The sequence below is a fragment of the Balaenoptera borealis genome (genome assembly GCF_965194805.1).
Source record: "Balaenoptera borealis genome assembly, chromosome: X".
Lineage (NCBI taxonomy): Eukaryota > Metazoa > Chordata > Mammalia > Artiodactyla > Balaenopteridae > Balaenoptera > Balaenoptera borealis.
This window is the reverse complement of record NC_138881.1, coordinates 2,281,793-2,288,902: the sequence shown is the minus strand read 5'-3', so window position 1 is coordinate 2,288,902 and position 7,110 is coordinate 2,281,793. Positions and strand designations below refer to the sequence as shown.

Sequence of the window (7,110 nt, the reverse complement as noted above, 5' to 3'; positions counted from 1 at the left end):
AAAAGATACATGATCTCTTGGAAATGTGTCCATCACCACTGTGAAAGCAAAAAGTCGCCCATGATTTTTTTTTACCTCGTCCAATATTTTTTGAATTCACAGACATGGTCAAATCCTAACCGTTTTCAAATCTTCAAGATGTTCCAATTCAGGGGCTCAGGATTTGTATGCCTTCACCCATCCAATGGGTTCCTTTAGGGCAAAATTTCCTGCAGCCTCAGGGAATCCACGTTTTAGGTAAAACAGATTATGATTACAGAGCATAAAAGTCCTGGAAGTCAACACCGCTTCTTTTAAAAGATTATAATTCAGCTATAACCAGAGCATGTCATCGCACCACACACTTGTGAAATATTTGCCTAGGTCCATAAACACGGTCGTACTGGAGTGGATTCATGCGTCTTTCTCTGCTCTGCGAATTAGAGAATGTTTTATATTGCCAAGCTTCGGCTTGACCAGCCACATGGCATGTGGGTTTAGGTATTCCTGGGAGAACCCATGTCTTGACAGCCCAGACTGTGCTTTCAACCCACGTGACCACAGGCTGCCGCCCTGCTCACGGCGTCACCCACCAAAACCCTGCATCTGCAAAAGTCCTCTAGATTTTTGTCCGTTATTTTTCTTGGAAAGCCAGAACCCCAGCCGTACCTTATAACTCATTTCCAATTTCACCAAACGCAAAACAAAGTCATACAGAGAGAAGACAGGTCTAAAGACAGGCTCCAAAACGGTTTGGTTTCGGTACAAGTACTTCTTTGTTCCTAAACTTCCCAACTGTTCAGAATCACTTGCACCAGAAGATGGGATGGGTCATAGCGGTGTATCACTTGTCTTGTGAAAAGTCACAGCCAGGTTGGGATTCAAGTTTATTTGGAAGTAAACTGGATCAATGACAAAAAAGATACACAACTGCCTACGGGGTGCTACAAGCGTGAGCAATTCAGATGTGCCTTACAATTAACCGAGGTCAGTGTGATAGGGTGTTTGTGACCTTCCTAATCCCCCATGAAAACTTACAGGCATATCTCATTTTATTGTGTGCACAGATATTGCATTTTTATTTTTTATTTTATTTTTTTACAAATTGAGGTTTTGTGGCTACTTTGCATTGGGCAAGTCGATCAGTGCCATTTTTCCAAAAGCATTTGCTCACATCGTGTCTCTGGGCCACATTTTGGTAATTCTTCCAGTATTTCAAACTTTTCCACTATGATTATGTTAGTTACAATCATCTGTGATCAGTGAGATTTGAAGTTAGTACTACAACTTACTGAAGGCTTGGAGGATGGTTAGCATTTTTTAGCCATAAAATATTTTGTAATGAAGGTACGTTGCTTTTTTAGACATAATGATATCGCACAATTAATTAGACTACAATCTAGTGGGCACGTCACTTTTAGATGCACCGAGAACCAAAAACATTCGTGGGACTTGCTTTGTTGCGATAGTTACTTGATTGCAGTGAACCTACAATATCTCCGAGGTCAGCTTGTAAATGAGAGCCTCCCAAACTTTCTTCATCTGGATATAAATACAAACAGATGTGTGGATACAAGTCAGCAAAAAGGATAAATCGCCAGGAAGATAGGAAAGCCTCCAAAGGCCAGTTATGCATAGCCGTCCACGTCAAGGTTTCTGGTGGACATTTTAAATTCCAATCATGGGACAACATTATTATTAGAATCTCAGTAGATGGCTGTAAACCACACAAAAATGAGAGGGGGTCTGTCTTGCTAATCTCTCTCTTTCTCTCTTTCACACACACACACACACAGACACACACATATTTGTGAAGAAAAATAGAAAAGTATGATCAAAAACCCAGGCTCCAAAAAGGGAACCTTCCTACACTGTTGGTGGGAATGTAAATTGATACAGCCACTATGGAGAACAGTATGGAGGTTCCTTAAAAAATTAAAAATAGAGCTACCATATGACCCAGCAATCCCACTCCTGGGCATATACCCAGAGAAAACTATAATTTGAAAAGACACATGCACCCCTATGTTTATAGCAGCACTATTTACAATAACCAAGACATGGAAGCCACCTAAACGTCCACGGACAGATGAATGGATAAAGAAGATGAGACACATATATACAATGGAATATTACTCAGTCATAAAAAGGAACGAAATAATGCCATTTGCAGCAACACGGATGGACCTAGAGATGATCATACTAAGTGAAGTAAGTCAGACAGAGAAAGACAAATACCATATGATGTCACTCATATGTGGAATCAATTTCTTGGTTACTGGGAAGTACCCAGCAATGACCCTGAGTGTGAACAATCAATTCCTGCAAACAACCCTAAAAGGAACACAGCACTGTATCTGTCCTCTAATACCCCTTCCAGCCTACAGGGCTCTTCTCTTGGCAAAGACCAACTGCCACGGACATGACCCCGCCAAAGAAAACTTCCCTTGAGAATGTGTATCTACTTAACTGTGGGATTTCCATTTAATAAACTATGACAAAGCTGATTCTTTTTCCCGTAACCACAACCTAATACCCTCTAAACAATCATATTTAATTATATACACCATTTTCTAAAGTATCCCATAAACTCCTCTCCCCCCCCCCCACCTTTTTTAAAATCAACCAACTTTAAGGCCAATATTTACAGAAATTCTAGACATCACTTTCAACTTTTTCAATAGTTGTAGCTCCTAAGGACACCCAGAATGATTTTTAAGGTAATTTTTTTTTTAATGTATCACGGTTTGTCTTTGGGTCTTATGCAATTTTGCTGGCAAAGTTGACTCACTGACCGCATTATTGTCCTGAATATGAAAAACATGAGTTACTCCCATAATGATGAGGGGTACTGGTAGACGCTGTTGTGTCCTGCAAATAGCTGGTCGTCAGGACAAGTGCCTCAGACTCCCCGGAGAACAAGGAAGTGGCCAGGTTAGGAGATCAGACACATCCCTTCACTGTCTTGTGTCTTTGAAACCACAGCAGTCCTTAGTTTACAGGAAGTGAACAGACTCTTGTTTAAAATATATATATATCTCTTAAGTTTGTGAGAAAAAAAAACACAACACACTTTTCTTGCCAATTTCATGACTTTGGTCTGAAATGATACCCTGCGTCATCAACCACCAACAGAATCCCCACAAATAATTAACCAAATGAGAACCGTAATTGTTGTGCTCCAAGCTCCAGAGAAAAACAGATGCAAGGCGTGTGAGCGGCTCCACGAAAATGGAATTCTCCTGGTATCTATGGAATCACAGAAATTCAAAACAGAAGAGGTAACCACCCAATAGCAACCTTTGAACCCACACTCCCTTTCTCGCTACACAAAAGGGAGGGATTTTGAATTGTGCACTTTTATCATTTCCAAACAAAATTTAGAACTTCTCTAAGGGAAATTGCGTGGGCATCTGGTTTCAATCGGCCCTAATGTAATTTTTTGTGTGGACCATTTTTTTGTTTGCTTTTTTTTGTCCATGGCAAGACCAGTGTCTCTGTAAAATTACTCATTGGGAAGATGGTGGTGGCTCATTCCCCCATACATGTATTAAAATTTTTTTTTTCGAATTGATACAAATCTCAAAGATAAGCATGGGATCTGAAGTGTGCGTCTGTGTATCATTCACGGAGGAGGGAATGGACTCAGATGGCCATTCGTGATGATCTGAATGTAGACTAGAAAAAAAAAGACAGTAACATTGACCGAGAGTTGCCTGTGACTGGCATTTTTTGTGGTCAATTTTTGAGTGCCCTTTTCTCCCTTCTTCCACTGGGACACAAGTATAAAAATGATGACCACAAAGGCATTTCTAAGGGTTCTGTGGTTGTCACGTGTGTGTTGAGCATCAAATATTTCCTGCTCTGTGCTTCTAGGTCCACAGCACCTCTTGTAGATGAGGGTGGCAGTGAGACTAGTTCTGGACCATCCACTTTGAGCAGGAGTAACTCCAGAGAGCAGAATCCCTGCTGATGCTCCATGGGTCCAGGGTGACCTGAAGGAAATGAATCTTTGCTGGCTTCAGTATAGACATTTAGGGGATTTGACCACTGAACCCCTCTGTGTTCACATAGCTGCTCATGACATCGGTGTTCTGATCTTGACCTTTGAAGATGCCAGAACTCAAAGACCTGGAATGACTTATCCTAGGTCATGAAACCATGGTGGTAGAGACACAAGCGGAACTCTTACTTTCTGATGGAACCTTTACATAATTACATGATGTTGTCTTCTGTTACAAGGAGCTGTGATTAGGGAAGCTTTAGACACTGAGAAGGATCTTCCTTATACACCTCAACACACTTGCCCTTCTTGATCTTCCCTTCACATGGAGCCAAACAAATTCTTAAACAGACATTGAACCAAAATGCAAGTACTCCTGGCTGTAGAAACACACTGGCTTAACTTCCAACGGACAAGATGGCGGTCATCCAATCACTCTTGAAAGCAGCATCTCAACCATCCACCCATCCATCCACCCATCTATCCATCATATCATCTATCTATCTACCTACCCACCTACCTACCTACCAGGGAGGTGAGGAGGGAACCATACAATTTGGATGGAGGCAAAGGCACCATGGCATTAAGGCTAGTAGTAGGACAGAGTGAGGATAGGGGAAGGAGAGAAATAACATAGAGGTAAAAGATCCTATCAACGCTGGTAGAATTTAATCTTGAGCAACGTTTTGTAGGAAAATATAGATGCTCTGGGTGGAAGCAATTCGGCCCTGCTTCTGACAAAGCCATCATGTTCTACTTGCCTTTGGGAGAAAGGATTGTGTCAGATGTGTAGACTATTCATTCCAGACTGCAGTTCCAGGCAGAAGGCACTTGAGGGGGAGCAAGGACTGTAAATGCATATTGTGGACTGAGGTGGAGAGTTCTCTCCTGTGTCTCCATGCTGGTAATCCTACAGAGCAAAGAATTTTCCCTGATTGATCGGATGCATGAAAATGGAAGAGATATCTCAACAATGGCAAGGGGGATGAAAAAAATGTTCCTACATCCAAATAGAGAACAATATTAATAATAGATGACAGATAGGTAGGTGCGTAAATATATAGACAGAAAGATGATAGATAGATAGATAGATGATAGATATTGATAGATATGGTGATAGACGTTGATAGGTAAATAGATACATAGTTAGGTGGGTAGATGGATAGATAGACTGATAGATATTGATACATAATAGTGATAGATGTTGATAGGTAAATAGATACATATATACATACATACATAGGTGAATAGATTGATTTGATAGATGATAGATAGCTAGATAGTTGAATATAAATATATTGATATCTATCTATCTATCTACCTAGCTACCTATCTATCATCTACCCATCTATCTTTCTCTTTGGTCTTTGTCCTTATATGTGGAATAGAGGTCTATTCACAGCATTATGACAGGTTAGTTGGCACACAGAAAAGGGGAAAAATTACCTTCGCCATGGAGAAATCTGACAAACACACCTGCACGAGGTGACAAAGGTCAACTTCCACAGGGATAAGTCATGTTGACAGCAGGCATCCTGGACACGATGTGATGAGAAGTGCACTTCCCCTCTGTGGTCTTCCTCCCAAGAACCCATAACCCTAGTTGAATCATGACCTTCTCAGGTTGGCCTCTTGCCCTAAGTCATACGCATGTCAGTTCCTCTATGTCTTTTCCTGGCTTGATAGCTCATTTCTCTTTAGCCCCGATTCATATTCCACGGTCTGGATGGACCACAGTTCCATGTATGTAATCATGCATCACCTACTGAAGAACATCTCGGTGGCTTCCAAGCCATTTCTCACTCTTGCTAAGTAAACTTCCATTGTATTTACGTACCATCTTTTTCATGCCCATCCCCCAAACTTCGGCCCTTGTGTTTGTTGCCAGCAGGGCATAGCTGTAAGCTCTCCAGCAGGTTGGGGGCCATGCCCTCAAGGAGGACTTGATTCTCTGCAAAACTCTCTCTGCACGTCAGGAACCACATTTAATCTTGCTGCTTTTTGACCCCAGCACCATCTTTCCGCCTTCTGGCTTGGGACAGAAGGAAACAGCTTGCGGCCAAAGGACTGCAGCAGACCTGATGCCACGGAAACCCTGGTAATTCTTGGTTTCTTCCTCATTCCTTCCTTAAGTGCCTCTGGCAACGCACATCAAAGTCCCCCACCTCTGCAGAGAGAAGCCTCTGGCACTTTTTTTTTTTAATTAATTAATTTATTTTTGGCTGTGTTGGGTCTTCGTTTCTGTGCGTGGGCTTTCTCTAGTTGTGGCAAGCGGGGGCCACTCTTCATCGCGGTGCGCGGGCCTCTCACTATTGTGGCCTCTCTTGTTGTGGAGCACAGGCTCCAGACGCGCAGGCTCAGTAGTTGTGGCTCACGGGCCTAGTTGCTCCGCGGCATGTGGGATCCTCCCAGACCAGGACTCGAACCCGTGTCCCCTGCATTGGCGGGCAGATTCTCAACCACTGCGCCACCAGGGAAGCCCTCTGGCGCTTTTTATATCCTCCCGCTGTTCCTTCCAATGTATGCGAACTCGTGGGCATTGCCTATCTCCGTGGATTCACCTCCGTGGTTTCGCTTCTCTTCAGGTCTTCAAAGCAGTCGTCACTGCGCCGTGGATGGGATCGGCTTGCTCCATCCTGTAGGTGGCCAGTCGCGACGTGCGGAATTCGAGGACACTGGACAGGAAAGCCGCACCGTAAACAAACCGAATGTTAGTGAATTCCAGGGCAACCATATCAAAGATCTTCAGAGCTGGCGATGTTGCAATCACACAAGTTCACCGGGAGGACATTCGTAACAGATCATGCGGAGGCTGCAGGAGGAAAACGTTTGTTTCCATAGCGAGAGGGGATGGCTATGTAATTCTCCACAAGGAAAGGAGTGAGAGAAGCTCCTTCTCCGCGCTCTCCTCTCCTTCCTGCGGGAGAGGAAGTTCCCTCGGTGAAGCCAGGGGTCAGACCACGCACAACCTCTTTCTGAACTGTCTCCAAAAACAGGCCTGCTTTTTCCTGTTCTGCATTCATCCCGAAAGCAGCGGAGGCTTCCCTTAGACTCTGTGTATCTTTTTCTAACTAAAGTGATGAAAATATGCTCACTGGCACGATTTCTTTTGCCCACGATTGTGATTC

The 7,110-nt window shown here is 43.2% G+C and overlaps 1 long non-coding RNA gene across 1 annotated transcript; it reads right to left on the bottom strand.

Moving 5' to 3' along the window:
* Positions 1-1,029: 1,029 nt before the first annotated feature.
* LOC309620011 lies at positions 1,030-6,165 on the bottom strand. The gene is made up of 2 exons (XR_014239370.1): positions 5,429-6,165; positions 1,030-4,892 (listed from the first exon to the last, which is right to left on the bottom strand). It is a non-coding gene; the product is annotated as an uncharacterized lncRNA (long non-coding RNA).
* Between the last annotated feature and the right edge of the window lie 945 nt (positions 6,166-7,110).